We start from the raw sequence: 17,280 nt of genomic DNA on the forward strand, positions 1-17,280 counted from the left end.
TTCTATTACGTAGGGGCACTAACTTTCACACATTCATCGTAGGGACTCACATCTAGTTAATTCCCAACTCTTTTTATCTTCATCCATGCATACACAGTATAAGCTTATTTTTCATACTTTTTATTAATAATATTCTAATATTCCGCTGAGTGTTTTGTGCACAATTTTTCTAAAGCAGGCAAATACGACCTTTTCTTTTCCCTCAGTATAACAATACCAACAATCATGAAAGACACTCTTTTATCGATGGGGTCTTTGAGGTGACAACCAAATTAATTCAAGTAAACGCAGGTTTTACTAATAAGAACCTAGAAGAAAATTGTTACGTCCTTAATTATGCAAGAGACTCAAAGAGGGACTTAAAGATAACTTAAGTCAGGAGTATGTTATCCCATTTCCACATCAAATTTCACAATTTAAGCACAACATTATGTTTTCCCACTAAAAATTAAAAAAAAAAATCTCCAAAATTCACCCATTCAGAATATTCATTCAACTAACATGCATAAGTCAATGGTTCCTAATTAATATGCATAGCAGAATAAATACAACAAGGAAAGCAGAAGTACACAAAAGCAGACTTAAACTAACAAGGTTCAAAAGAAAGAGAAAAAGAAACAAGAATGGGAGGATTCTCAAGAGATGGAAAACAAGGCTCTTCAACCTCAACCTTAATCAGTTGAACTTCTTGGCCTAAATTAGGCACATTACTCTCTCAATCTCACAAACCGGTTCTTGGTATGACTCTAATGCTTACAACTCATCCTCACCATCTCCCTACCTTAGTGGCATTGGAAATATTCTCCTCATGCAAGGCTCTAAACGTGTTAACTAACAGAATAAATTGATCTCCTATACGTTTAAGGGTTGCCTCATTCTCTACCACTTGGGCTTATATCCTATCCATTATATCCCTCTCTTCTATACAAAACCTTTTAAGTTTGGACTCTAAGATAAACTCTTTTAATTGGTCCTCTAGAGAAGGTTTTTCATTTACTGGGGTTGGATAAACATATAAATTCCTATGATTATGGGAATGGTAATTGACAAGATAAAAATATGGGTTGGAAAGAATAAGTGGTATTGGTGGTGTTGGACATAAATTAGGTTGGAAAACCCCATCAAGCCACCCAAAATTATAGTAAGACATACTTAATCATGCAACCACAACAAAAAATCAACCAAAAAAAAATCAAACAAAACAAACACAAAAATAAAATAAAAAGAACTAATTTACACCCAAAATTAACAACAAATCTCTTAAATATTAAAAGAAATCAAAATACAATTTCCCTATAACTGTGCCAAAAACATGATATATGCAAGTGCATGAATCAAATTGTAATATAATGAAATGGTCAAGAAACAGAGTATCGTCCTCTGAAAAATTAGTTTGATTCTTCTAGCTATTCATAGATTCTTTTAATTTTCTTATGGGACCGAACTACGATGGAAACATAACTATTCTAATTATAAGAACCAAATAAAAGATAATGCAAGGTGAAACTAGGCAAAGACATGTCCTAGGATATAATTCCATTAAATGGATTAATTGAATTAATTATATAGACTTGGGAGTCTTATATCCAAGTATTCTCTTCCGAGCTTGACCCTTTCTAGTAACTAAATATTAATTCAACCACATGCAATTACTTGATTGTTACGGTATTAAGTTCCTCCATCATTAATCTCTAATAATCTCATTTCACTTTCATGCATATTTGACTAACAGTTTAACATGCTAGGTCTAACCTAACACCCTCTTTTCCAAGCAAGACATCAAGTAAATAAAATTCAATCAATGGACAATTGTTCAAAAGCATTAAGATTAAACATGTTAAAATAAATCATGCATAATCAAATCGAAGAAAAATTAATTCAATTCAAATAATCAATAAAACTAAACCAGAACTCTAAGAACAAAAATCAATAACTCATAGTTATAGCACAAACATAGACCATTCATGAAGTTCTAAAATACAAAGGAATAGAAAATAAAATAGGGAAGAAGATGCAAGTTGGTTTCTTGAATATTTCCCTCAAATCTAGAAGTGCAACCCAATAAACTCTTCAAATATTCACTCCTTTCAAGCTCCAAAATGTCATCTCTATCCAGAATTTTACTCCCCATGGGGGCCTTACAACAATCTTAATTAAACCGTAACACTTAGCCCAATGCCGCATCCTCTAAATGATCATCGGAAGAACTTTTTTATAGGTAGCAGTCGTAGCTTTGCAACCATACCTGATACACGGAGTAATGCATTCCTTTGTTTCTGGAGCGTTAGGACTCTCTTAGTAGCGTCGCGATGCTGCTATGCTTTTTTTTAACTCTCGGGTCTTCAATGTAGCGGGGTAGCGTTGCGACATTGTTGTTCACATTTCACAACCTTTTCCACTTTTCTCCTTGCCCTAGGTTAATTTCCCATCTTCCTTGAGGGTACTTTTGTCATTTAATCCTCTAAATTGTTTTTTCCGTCTATTTGCTCAATTTCCTACAATCAAACATAGAAATCATTAATGATCACAAATTAAAAATGAAACTAACTAAATTCTAAGCCCAAAGAATGCAATCAAGAAAAACGAAACATGAAAGCTAGTCTCACTTCCAAAAGGTCTCAATGCGATTAGTGTGAAATGGGTTTACAAAAATTAGAAGAATGAAAGAGGATAAGATAAAAGACAAGACTTGTGGCAAAAGGTTATAGTCAAAAAGCGGGTATCGACTATGATGAGGTATTTGCTCCTATTGCTCAACTCAAAATTGTTAGGTTAATAATTTCATTATTAGCTCAAAAAAATTGGAGAATCCATTACATCGATGTGAAATCTACCTTCTTCACTGAAGTACTAGAGGAAAATGTCTACATTGTACCTCAAGGCTATAAAGTTGAGGGAAAAGAAGAGAAATTTTTTAAGTTGAAAAAGGCACTGGACTAAAGCAAACTCCAAGAGCCTGGAATGCTCGAATAGACAAGTATCTACACCAAAAAAAAAATTCATCAAGTTCCCATATGAGCACTCACTTTACATCAAGTCCAAAATAATGATGTATTGATTGTGTGCTAGTATGTAGATGACTTGATCATTATAGGTTGCAGCCCAAGCATGTTTAACAAGTTTAAAGAAGAGATGACAATCGAATTTTAGATGACCGACATCGGGCTCATGTCTTACTACCTTAGCATTGAAGTGAAGCAGGAAGATAAAGGCATTTTTATCACATAGGCAGGCTATGCTAAGGAGGTGATAAAAAAGTTCCTGATGGATGATTCTAATTCATTAAACACATCCATTGAATGTGGAATCCAATTGTCACGTTGCGAGGATGGAGAAAGTATGGATCCAACAGTCTTTAAAACCTTGGTTGGATGTTTGCAGTATCTTACATGCACACGAACTGACATTCTCTATTAAGTTGGAGTTATCAGCTGCTTCATGGAGAAAACAACAACAACACACTTGAAGGCAGCAAAGAGAATTCTTTAGTGCATCAAAGGTACAATAAACTACAACATGTTTTGTTTAGTGTCTAATAATTATATGCTCTTGGAATATAGAGATAATGGTTGGGGTGGAGATGTGGATGACCACAATTGTATGACTAGTTTTATATTCTACATGGGAGACACTACCTTTACGTGGATATCAAAGAAGCAACCAATTGTTACGCTTTCAACATGTGAAGCAGAATATGTGGCTGCTATTTCATGTGTTTGCCATGCAATTGGGATGAGAAATCTATTACGGGAGTTGAGACTATCACATGAGAAGCCAACCAAAATTTTTGTAGACAACAAGTCATCAATTGCTTTGGCCAATAACCCAGTCTTCCACAATCGGGGGAAGCACATTGATACGTGATATCATTATATTAGAGAGTGCATCAGAAGAAAGGATTTGTAACTACAGTAGGGACTTGAGGACGTTCCTCAACCATGAAAAATTCAAGATCGTCTGCCACGAAATATATTTTACACGATTCTCTCCACTGTATGTAATCGGTCATATTAAAAGCACTAAACGAAAATACTAACGAGTTGCTGTAAAGAAAAACACATTGACCTATGTTAGGTTTTAAGCAAATACCCGTTGTAAACAAACAACATCCAATAAGGTTTTAGCTAAACTAATATGAACCCCCTGTGACATCTAGTTTCACAATGACGCTTCAAAGGTTTAGGACAAAATCCACCGAAGGGAGGTCAATTACCCCTCCTCTGACTTGAGAGGTTTTCAACCAGTTATTAATACCAGAACAACTCTTGTTCCTATAACGACTAGCCATCATTGATTTGGTCAAGAGATCATTAACTTACTTAACGATCTCTCGTAAGTGTAACCCACCATTTTAGGCCCTAGAGATCCACCTCAAGTAGCCAATCCAAAGGGAAAAAAATTCGATTGGGGCAAAACCTAAAGCGACCCTATCCATTTCTAGAGTTCACCTTGATCTTGACCAACTGCAAAAAACCCATCAGAAAGAAGACGCTCCCAGGGCACCACGAGGGAGTACAGAATGATCTCACGGTGTGAACCAATGATAGACCATAGGACGTGTTGACACATACCCTTCACCCACTTACTATAAACACTCTCTCCGTCTGCCTTGATATTGACTCATGCAAACACCATCCGAAGGGGGATGCTCCCAGGGCACCACGAGGCCAAGCATGAATCTCACGGTGTGAACATTCAGGGAGAAACTTGAGTGGAATCATAGACATATCAGATACATCTCTTCCTCTCACTGAGTATTTTATAACCTAAGGTTTAGTTTACTTAGAAAAAACACGGCTAAGGATTTTAACTAAGTGACTTCTAGGTTTTCCCAAGAGTAGCAACCTTGGATAGTTAAACAACTTGTGATCATCATCCATTAACTCTTTAATGGAGTATTTTACCAACTGTCGCATGCTTGTAGAAAATCTATCTAATTCACCTTTCTAGACAGGTTCCCAGGTAGGGGTGTTCCGTTTCCATTCGCTTAAGAACCCCAACCTAGATAGAACCCGCCTTAGATAAAAGGTCCCTTATAGATAGATTTAAAACAAATTTAATCTTTTATGCCAATCAACTTAATCCTATTAAACCGATTTTAAAAGATTAATCTAGGTTACTAAACTCTTTGGAACCATTTGAACTTAGGTCTATCTCAATCCAATTTTAAAACCCTTTTAAAAAACTTGAATTCACCCTAAGTCCGCATTCAACTCTTTCTTATTGATTTTAGTTCTAATTTCCTTTATAACACTTATAGCGGAAACAACCAAAACCACAACGCAAGGCTAACATATGAAAGGCACTCATAACGATTATAAACCATCTAAGTGTCATGCTCAATGCATTGTTCATTCATTGCTACTTCTTTTATATAATGCTTATACAAAATAGCAACAAAACAAGCAAAACATGCTTCCATTCACCCTTAGACTATAACACTTATAATAAAAGAATGATGCATGATCATGCTCATTGCAGGTAAAATATAACTCTTATATTCCATGATGCATGCATAAGCTTTCAAGTAATTTCTTCATGCAAGATTATAACACTTATAATACATGATGCATGAATAATTGCACAACCTAAAGTTGGTTTCAAACTATATGTCAAACACTTTTCCATATAAAGACCATACATCACATATATAATAAACAAAAGTTGATGAATCGGGTAAAATTGCCTCAAATCCAAAAAAATAAAGCTAACTATTACAACACAAGGAGTCTCTGGTTCAAACAGGCAAACCAGGTCTTGAACCGTACGGACGAACCATCGTGCACAAACTACCCAAGATCGTCTACACGAAAGAACAAACGCTTCGCTCTATCGTTTACCAATGCTCCCAAAGCTAAACGATCATTTAGCAACGATCGTGTACCTTTTACTAAGCGATGAAGCACGAGTTACGTGATCGTTTAGGGCGCTCCGCACTACGCAAGCCCTACACGATCGTCTAAACGACTACAATGCGGCGAAGCACCATCGTCTAAACGATCACTTAGCGAGCGCCTTTATATCGTATACGGCATGATCGTGTAGGTAGTAACTAAGCGATGAGGCATGTTAACTACACGATCGTCAAGCGCGCACCTTCTTATAAACGATGAGCATCAAATGCTCCCACTACGATTGTCTACCTTCAGCGTCTACACGATTGGGCAACCAATGATACGCGATAGAGTAAACGATTTACCCTATCGCTTAGCATTAGATAAACAATCGTTTAGTAAATACTAAATGATCGCTTAGTTAAATCCCAACAATTGTTTACCTGAGGCTACACAACACGACCAACTCTTGGTCTTCTTCCTCGTTGAAAATTGCATCTCCATGCTTCGAAACTTCATCACAAACGACTCGACAAGTCAAACTCTTTGAATTATAGACTCGATAGCATGTTAATTATGCCCAAAAAAACACAGGGGCCCTTGTAAATTAACACTTTGTAATTTAAAGAAAGTTTTATACATAGGCTATTAAACCTATAAACATCCATCAACTCCATCCACAAATGCATTTAACAATTAAGCACAAATGCATAAAACCCACCACGACTGTAAAAGAAGTTCAAAACAGAATTGAAATTTGGAATATCAGAACAACTTGGCTCTGATACCAATTGAAGGAAATCGAACACGAGGATTTCCATGAGTAGCGGAAGTACCTTTCCAAATTTCAGTCGTATATGAACCTTACAATTACAATCACAAACGGAAACATATGGGTATGCATAAAATAGAAATTCAAGGACAAAAATCAACAAACCTTTATAGACTCATTTTTAAGTTCCTTGATCATGAACGCTCGATCATAGCAACACAGCAACACATGAACGTTCGTCCAACACAACCGCTACTCTGCACAAACATAGCGACTTCGAACAAAGCAATCGCCAAGGTCATGAACACCCTGAACACCACGAACAGCCTCCATAGAAGCTCGACTGTGTCGAGTTGAGTATGACACCACCAACAAGGTTACCTTGGTATTCTCGGTGTGAGAATCCAGATGGTGGGCTCTTTGTGGACTTGGTTAGAAGCAGAAATCGGAGGAAGAACAATTGTGTAAACGATTGAGCAAGTGGAAGATGACACAGCCTATCGTATAGGTCGATGCCCAATTGTTTAGTAAAAGCTATGCTATCGTCTTACTCATCGTCTAGCTGAGTGTCTGTCATGTAAGAACACTCCACGATCGCTTAGAAAACTCCAAGCTGTCGTTTAGTAAATCTAATTTACTTGACAACTCTCCGTGAGTAATTTCCAAGATTGCAAATCTAAAATTAGGAAAACATTTTTTCTTTTATCTCACGGTTACCATGAGACCACCAATAACCTCCCACTTAATTGAGTATTAGAGAAAAAGAGATAATCATCCAATAATTAATATTATTATAAATATAAATGATAACTACTTACCATAATATATTTATAACCTATAGTTTTAATATTTCATCTCATGAAACATACAAACCATAGCTCATTTTTCTATTCCATGGCACATAATCTAAATCTCATTTACATTAAGCTTCCACTAGATGTATCTCATACGTCATACCGATCATATCATATATAATCGAATTACCTCTTGTAAATTTGAACAGTTCAAATAAACACCAAGAACTAATCCTCTACTTGAATCTATTTAGCTACCAAGGGGACTTTATGGACCTGTAGCTTGAAGCTCCAACGGTATGTGAACAACTGACAAAACTCTTTAGTCAAGGGATCCACCATCCGTTAACTGCTAGACACTCTACTAAACACCGACAGTTGAACTCTTCTTACTATAAATATATTATGTGCCCATCTTAACCAATCAACAGCGCTACAACCCTTCACAGATCGCTCGTAAGTACAGCTCGGCCCATTATGCCCCTGTAGTTACATCTAACTCCTTAAGTACCAATGATCCCTCAAATGAACATAAGTCATAGTCTTACTATGACTAAGTCCTCTCTTTCAAAGAGAAGTTGTGGCTTCAAGCCCCATAATCAGCCTTTAAGGGAGCAATCTATCTATTTACCCCTGCTTCGGGGAAGGAGTGAATTCCATCTTGTGTGTTAAGTTCCCAGCTCCCAAATCAGACAAGTTCCCAAAAAGGTAGGCATGTTGAGTTGGCAATCTTGCCACTCTCACTCATACTAATCAAAGGACTGCCCTCAAAGTCAGGAGTTCCCAAAACACTCAGGATTGAGGTCGTGTCACCTATGGTCGTTTAGGTGATATGTAAGTCTCCGGTATCAACGGCGTTATATACAGAGAAAAATCATATCGTGGTCCAGTCTTATACAAACTCTTTGTATAGGACACTCCCGCTCGCATGTCTCCACATGAATGGTTAGGATCTACCATCTGTAGTGGTTTACAACACTTACAAACCTTAATAAAGCGGGTCGTATCTGTAGTGTCACAAGGATCAGGTATCCCAGCTTAATCCTTATACTACAGACCTATTTAGGTTATCTCTTAAGGCATAATCCACTTATATATTTCATATACATGCTTAACTTTACATAAGATAACCATGGAGCTTTATTTATTGGATATAAGTAAATGCCAGAATGAAATAACAATTATTTTATTCATACAACCTCTTTATTAGCTTCACAAGCATCTACGTATTTAGCTTCCATAGTGGAGTCTGTCATGCATCTTTGCTTGATGCTTCGCCATACTATAGCTCATCCATTCAAAGTAAACATTGATCCTGATGTGGATTTTCAAGAATCCCGATCAATCTGAAAGTCGGAGTATAAGTATCCTGTAAAGATCAAATTTTTATCTCCAGACATGAGCATATAGTCCCTCGTTCTCCGAAGATACTTGAGGATCGTTTTAACCGACGTCCAGCGATCTAATCTTGGATTGGACTGATATCGACTAACAATCCCTACTGCATAGAAAATATCAGGTCTAGTACATAACATTGCATACATAAGCTGCCAACAACCGATGCATAGGAATTCGTCTCATTTTCTCAACCTCTTAAGGAGTCTTAGGACACTATTCCTTAGACAATACAATTCCATGTCTGAAAGGTAATAAACCTTTCCTGAAATTGTGCATCGAATATCTGACAAGCATCTTGTCAATATACGATGCCTGAGACAAAGCCAACCTTTTGTTTTACGATCTCTTATAATCTGGATCCCTATAATAAACTGCGCCTTTCCAAAATATTTCATTTGGAAATGGCGGCTAGCCATTTCTTTATATCAGTCAGAAAATCTATGTCATTCTCAATGAGTAGGATATCATCCACATACAGCACGAGGAAAGCTACTGAACTGTTGATGAATTTCTTGTACCCACAATGCTCATTAGCATTCTCATCAAAGCCATAAGATTTGATCACAACATCATCTTATATTCCAAGATCGAGATGCTTGTTTTAGTCCATAAATTGACCGATTAAGCTTGCAAAACCTTTTGCTCTTGATCTACTTCATTCAATACTTCTAGTTAATTCATGCATATGATCTCTTCTAGATTACCATTCAAAAAGGCAGTCTTGACATCCATTCTTCATATTTCATAGTCATAATATGTGGCTATGGACAAGAGAATCCTTATAGACTTTAACATGACAATAGTGAGAAAGTTTCTTCATAATCCACTCCCTCAACCTGGGTATAACCCTTTGCCACAAGTCTAGCTCTAAAGGTATGTACCTTTCCATCTACACCTATTTTCCTCTTGTAGATCCATTTACAACCTATAGGTTTTAGTCCATCAGGTTCATCTACAAGCTCCTAGATAGAATTGAAATACATGGACTCCATTTCTTGATTCGTGGCTTTAATCCATTCATCCTTGTCAATATCTTCCATTGCTCGTTTATAAGACAATGGATCCTCAACCCCATCATCAGTTATGATTTTTTGGGCTTCTATTAAACCCATGTAGCGTACAGGTAGGTTCAAAACCCTCCCACAATGTTGAGGCAATCTCAACTCTTGAGATTGATGACTAGATGAACTGATATCAACAACTCTAGTTGATATATCGACCCCTTCAACAACTCTTGTTGAAGTCTCGGTAGATTCATTAGAAATTTCACTTAAAAAAAACTTTGCTTCGTGGCTTATGATCCCTCATGTGGTCTTCTTCCAATAAGGTAGCGTTTGTCGATACAAACACTTTATTCTAACTTGGATTATAGAAGTATTCACCTCTCATTTCCTTTGGGTAGCTTACAAATAGGCTTAATTTTGAATGAGATTCCATCTTTTTGGGTTTGTCAATAGCACATGGGTTGGACATCCCCAAATTCTAAAGTGGCCTAAACTACATTTACGACCTCTCCATAACTCAAAAGATTTTTTAGAAACACTCTTTGAGGGAACATTTTTCAAAATATAAACTGCAGTATCTACTGCATATCCCCAAAACGAGTCAGGAAGATGAGTATAGCTCATCATAGACCGAACCATGTCCAACAGGGTTCTGTTTCTCCTTTCTGATACACCATTTGTTAAGGTGTACCTGGGGCTGAGAGTTGGGATGTGATTCCATGTTCTATCATACAGTTTTGGAATCTTGCGTGTATATACTCTCCACCACGACCAGATTGTATTGTTTTTACCTTTTTACCTAACAAGTTTTCAACTCCAATCTTATACTCCTTGAACTTTTCAAGAGGTTTAGACTTATGTTGCCTTAGGTATAGATACCCAAATCTAGAATAATCATCTATGAAAGAGATGAAATATCCATACCCTCCCTGTGCTCTTACTTGCATCGGACCACAGAGGTCTCAATGCATAAGCCCCAAGGTTTCTTTGGCTCTATAACCTTTTCCACTAAAAGGTTGTTTGGTCATTTTGCCTTCAAGGCCTGACTCACATATTGGTGAAGGGTTTTCTTCTAAACCATTTACTATTCCACTTTTCACCAACCTTTCAATCCTATTGAGATTGATGTGACCTAACCTTAGATGCCAAAGATGGGCATTTTCTTTAGGAGAAATTCTCGGTCCTTTTACAATTTTTGCCGTTCTTAACATCTCAGTATTGAGAACAACTTTTATGACTAACGGCCTTAGTACGTATAAACTATTTTCCATTCAACCAAAATATAACTCCATTTCATTCTAAAAAATAAACACTTTATTCTCAGAAAAGGATATGAAATATTTTTGTTCAATTAGACAGGAAACAGAAATTTGAATCCTCTTGACATGAGGAACTACATAAACATCATCTAATAAAATATATCGTTTCTTGTCCAAAAAGAACTTAAGGCTGCCTACAACATTAGACGAAACAACCTCACCAGTACCGACTCTAAGAGCCGTCTCTCCAGCTTCCAACTATTTCCAAGAATTAAATCCTTGATGGGAAGAACACATGTGGTTAATAGCTCTTAAATCAACTATCCAGTAGACTCATCATTCTCTACTAAGCACGTCTCCAATACAAATAAATCAAATTTATTTTCTTTGGAGTTTTTCCTTTTCTAGAGGGTAGTGGGATAGCTCCACAACCCAAGTCATAAACTCCAAGTTTCATCTCAGAGGACAATCCTCATCGATGAACTTCATCAGAGTTAGCAACGATTGCTTTCTCCATTATTCTCTTGACATTCAATATGGACTAGAGATTATCTTGGGAACTAAAACTACTGGTTTCATTGTCACCAATCCCGTTTTTCTTGAATCGTGAGAACTTTCGTTCAAACAATTCTCGCATTTATTGCATGATCTCATGTGTTATGACCATGTTCTCAAACATTTTGGCCAGAGCATCAGTTATGCTTGCCAAAATATGAACTTGAGCATTAGAATTAGCCTTCGTCCACACGTCATATGCATCACAAACATTTCGGGGTGCATCAGGGGTTGGAACTTGAGGACAATCCTCGGTCATGATAATTTCGAGGTCGTTTACCATGAAAGACGTTTTAATGGATTCTTTCCATGTCGTGTAATTGAAATCGGTCAAACTAAAAAAGGCAACTAACGGAAAAATGGTATTTGACATATTTGCTTCAAAATAAACGCATTGATCTTCATTAGATTTTAGCATTGCTCTTTAAAAATTCAACCAGTTTTAGGAAAATCTAAACGAACCCCATTTAACATCTAATTTTGCAATATCGCTTCAGTGATTTAAAACAACAGCCACCAAAAGGTGGTGAGTTTTCCCTTCACTAAATTGAGACACTTTCAACCAATCATTACACCAGAATAACTCTTATTCCTATAATAATCAGTCATCATTTATATGGTCAAGAATCATTAATTGCTTAATAATTTTCCATAAGTGTGACCCTCTATTTTAGACCCTAGATTCTACCCCAATGAGCCAATCGAAGGAAAAAAATCGATTTGGGCAAAAACTAAAGCGATCCTATCTATTTATGGAGTTCGCCTTGATATTGACCTACTGCACAAACCATCTGACGGGGGACGATCCAAGGGCAAGGTCGTGTGATGCGTTATTTTATGAGGTGAAATTATGGGATGAAATTCGGTGATGTAAATGCATTGAGCAACAAGTTTTCTCAGCATAATCCAAATGTAAACCCTACTGAGTTTCCTGGCAAACCCAGGGTCGAACTCAGGGACTAAGGAAAATGGTATGCGGTGATAATTTTCAAGAAGACTTTGCAGTAACCAATAAATAAAATAGTTGTTTTGGGTTGTTGTTTGCGGTATAAAATAAACGTATGCGGCGGAGTTACAAAAGAGTTGATAATACGGAAGATGCGATGAATATGCGGGGAACGGGTTGAGAAGAAGTTTAGCTAACACTTCCTAGGATGCGTTCATGTTATGCGATCATGCAACACACATACAATAGCAAGTCATCTCTCAACGTAAATGCTACGGCTTCTAGTACTAGAACGCATGCGATATATGCGATGAGTCTATAGGACCTACACATAAGCCTCTATTCTTATTTATGCGATGACAAAATGACACACACACAAATAAGGCAACCACATAATATCATAACCTATCTCTAGGGTGCATGCGATGCATGTTGGCAAACAGGGTTTATCTCTAAGTCTCTATCTCTTGCTTATGTAGATCTAATCTTGCTCTCTTGAGTCTAGATTCTAACCTAGCTCTCTCAAGTCTTAGGTTCTTTCTTTAGACTCTCTCTCGAGTAGCTCTAAAGGGGTGTTGGGCACGGCATAAAACAAGATAATCGCATGCAATGAAGATCCTAGGTCATGTTAGCTTAGTTCTTCTCAACCTATTCGATATATTTAGCTACTCCTGCGTGCTCTTAAGAGAGTGAACAGATGTAGATAAGGAAGTTTCATTGTATAGATATAGAGTTGGAATACAAAACAACAATGCAAGATGAGAATAAAGAGCATGGTAGCAATCTTTTGCTTCCTAAGGCTTTTACACTGTCTTTTCTACTCTATTCAAAAGATAGTCTCGCTCTCGCGAGAGTCGGCCCTCTATCTGCTTTTCACGCCTCTGGGTTCTCTCTCAAACTGACCAGAGCGATCTTCCGGCGTCTCTTCCCTTCTCTTGCTCCACCTTCTAAGTAAAAAGGAAAACTATGAACAAGGCTATTTTATCTAAGGGAAAGTTCTCTAACTATCCGAACTCCTTTACTGAAGGTTGCCCTTGGTATTTATAGAGCTTCAGGGTGAAAGACGTCTTCTCTCTTATATTTGCACTGATGGAATGGCATTAATTAGATGCGTCGAATATTTATCACCGAAAAGTTGAGTGTACTTGCTACAGTAGTTCGTTAGCGGCTTGTCAACTTAATTTGGACTCGACTGTCATCAGTTTTCTATCCCATCGTCATTTATTATGCTTTTCGCCCAGATGCGCCCACCAAGTTGCAGCGGCTCTATGCGGCAATCCTTTTTGAACAGATGTTTACGAGAACAAATCACCGCAAAGCCTTGCAGTAACGCTGCGCTCGAAAATTGCTTTCTTGTGATCGCATTTTACGCTTTGCATCAACGCATATTCTGCACAAAAATACAAAAGTTAACTGTTTTTATGCGATGAACGCATGTGACCGCAATGTTACAAACTTAATGCTTTTTGGACGCAATCTTATATATTTTATCAACGCAAACCTGCATTGTTTAATAACTTAGCACTGTAATAACGTGCATTTCTGCCTGTTATCATTATGCAAGAAGATCTCACGATGCAAACCAATGAAAGAAACAGTAGGACATGTTGACACACATCCCTCTCCCACTTACTATAAGTACTCTCTCCATTCACCTTGATATTGACCCATGCAAACACCATCCAAAGAGGGATGCTACCAGGGCGCTCCAAGGCCAAGCATGAGTCCATGGTGTAAATATTAATGGAGAAACGTGAGTGAAAAAATTATGTATCATATAAATCTTTTCCTCCCACTGTCTATTATAACGACCTAGGGTTTAATTAACTTAAAAAAAATACGGCTAATTATTTTTATTAAGTGATTGTTTATGTTTGCTCAAAAGTAATACTTACTTTGGAAAGTTAAACAATTTTGATTAATATTTGTTAAATGCTTTAACAAATGTTAATTAACAATTGCATGCTTGTAGAAAATCTATCTAATTCTTGCCTTAGACAAAAGGTCCCTTATAGATATGTTTACTACAAATTTAATCTTTTATTGAAATCAGTTTAATCATATCAAACCGATTAAAAAAGATTAATCTAATTTCGAATCTCATTAGAAATTTGTGAACTTAGGTCTACATCAATCATATTTTAAAACAATTTTAAAAAATTATTATAACCTAATGTTTGCATGCAACTCTCAATCATATCTATATGATACATGAGCATGCTTTATAATTTAAATCATGCACATACATATATTATAACACTTATAATATAAAATGATCCATGAATATAAATGCATAAACTATGGTGGGTTTTAAAACTATATGACATACAATATTACATATAAAGAACATACATCATATGTATATTTAAAATAAACAATTAATGAACCGGGATAGGACACCTTAAAGGAAAGTTAAAAGGCTAACTATTGCAGCGTAAGAGTCATCCGGTTTGAAGCATCTCAAGAACAGCACGAGCGACTAAAACAACAAATATAGACTCTCTAGCAAAAATTACGCCTAAAACAGGGGCCTTTACAAACCAAATTTATAAACAAAATAAAGCCTTAAAACTAAGTATCCTATCACAAAACATCCATCAACAAAACCACATTCATATTGAAACCATTCATCACATTAATTTTAAACATAATGCAGTAAAACCCACCAACACTGTACAATTTGATTAAATAAAAAATTGAATTTGGGATCAGTAAACCAGCAACCAATCAAATAAACTCTCTTAGAGGAGAACCTTGAGCGGAAGCAAGATCGTTCAAAATCCATTTTTCATTGAATGTAAGTTTTGTAGTAAATCAAGAACAGGATATGTATTTACATAAATTATAGCATCCATTATTAAAGGAAAACTTAGGGTTTCAGAAACTCCTACATTTGATGACTATTCTTCAAGAATCCCTCGAACAATTCACAAATGGATCTCCTTCTCTAAAAGGGACACCACCAAACGGAGCCTCCTGTATTCTCCTGAGGGATTGAGAGATGGCAGGAGGTGTGGGCTCTTCTTTAGGGTTTTGGAAGAGGGAAGGAGATGGAGAGGAGGAGAGCAAGGAGAATAACTTTTCTTCACTCTTTTTTTTTTTTTTTAAGAGAGAACTATTTGCAAGATTGTAACAGCAATAATGGAAGCACAAAGATAATCTAAACACTCTAATTCACTAATTTTAGCAAAATATAAAGCATGCTCTTGCAGAAAACGAGTTTCAAGACATACCTCTTGTAGAACTTCTTTAAAGCTCCTCCTCTAGCTGCTATCTTCTCCACATCTTTTTCCAGACTACCTCAAGATCTTCCCCACTATTCTCTTGGTGCTCTAGATTTAGTTGTGATACTCAAAACAAGCTTGAATCAAGGGATGAAGAAAAAAAGCTCACAGCAGCAATCTAGGTGAAGAACTCTTTCTTCAAACCGAATTTTCTCTAAAATTCTCTATAGATTGCATCCTCGATTTTCACTCCAATCTCTTCATTATATTATATATCAACATGCAAAGGAGAGATTTGCATGAGTTGCAGCTCATGCTTGGAGAAGACAAGGCAAGGAAGATGCTATTTGTGTGAGCAAGTGAAGAGATGAATAATGGAAAATCATTTTCCATTTTTAGTGTTTTGTTTTTTTTCTCTTTTTCAATTTTATCATAAAATCAAAACTTGATTTTATACAATCTATTTTAATTTTAAAATTGGAAAATTTAAATAATTTCATAAATTAATTATTAAATAAAACTTAATTAATTTAATATCAAATATTAAATTAATTTTAAAACATGTCCGTCTTTATATATTTAAATCATATTTAATATATAAATTCTCCTATTCCGTTTAATTCTCAAATTAAACATGTAATTATATCTCATATAATTACTAATTCCCTTAATTCTAATTTGAACGTTTCAAATTAACTTATCACATTATTCTAGAGCTAGTCCGTTACGAGCTAGTAGGGGGACCTCACGGACCTACAAATCATGGGCTCCAACGATCCGAGATTAATTGGCTAAACTCATTAGAAAAAATTAATCCCCATTCGTTAACTAATGGGTCACTCCACTAAAGCCCATAGTTGCACTCCCTTCATGTAGATATATTATGTCCACATGATTTAACCATAACCAGCAAGTCGACCTTTCACAGATTGTTCGTAATAATAACTGGGTCGAATATTTTTTTTACCCTCGAGTTTTACGTCTTATTCCTCAAGTCTCTACTGGTCCTCTAATGAACAATTGGTTTGTGGTCCAATCACTAAACCAAACTCTCTAAACCCAGTGAGAGGGTGGGGCCCCTTGTTCAAGGTCTGGATTCAGTACTTGAGAGAACAACCTTTCTCTTATCCCTAAATCGAGTAGGCATGAACTCCATCTTGCACCCTATGTCCCTAGTTATCTATCCATTCTTACCCCTGAAATGAGAGACTTATTGAGCCAACGCTGTTGAGCCAATCCTCACCTATGCAAATCTAAGGGCAATCCCGAATAAACATGAGTTCATAGTTATCTTAGGATTAAGATCGAGTTACCTAGGTCATCTAGGTGGAATAGTCAGTCTTATATAGTAAACAACGTTATAAAGTAAGAGTGACTTATTTCTTGGTTCTGATCTTATGCAAACTCATTCTATAGGACGCCCCCAATCCTTATGTCATAACATGTATGAATTAGGATCACATCGTATGTAGCAATTTACAACTCTTTAAAACA

The sequence above is a fragment of the Benincasa hispida genome, chromosome 10 (assembly GCF_009727055.1).
Source record: "Benincasa hispida cultivar B227 chromosome 10, ASM972705v1, whole genome shotgun sequence".
In the NCBI taxonomy this organism is placed as follows: Eukaryota; Viridiplantae; Streptophyta; class Magnoliopsida; order Cucurbitales; family Cucurbitaceae; genus Benincasa; species Benincasa hispida.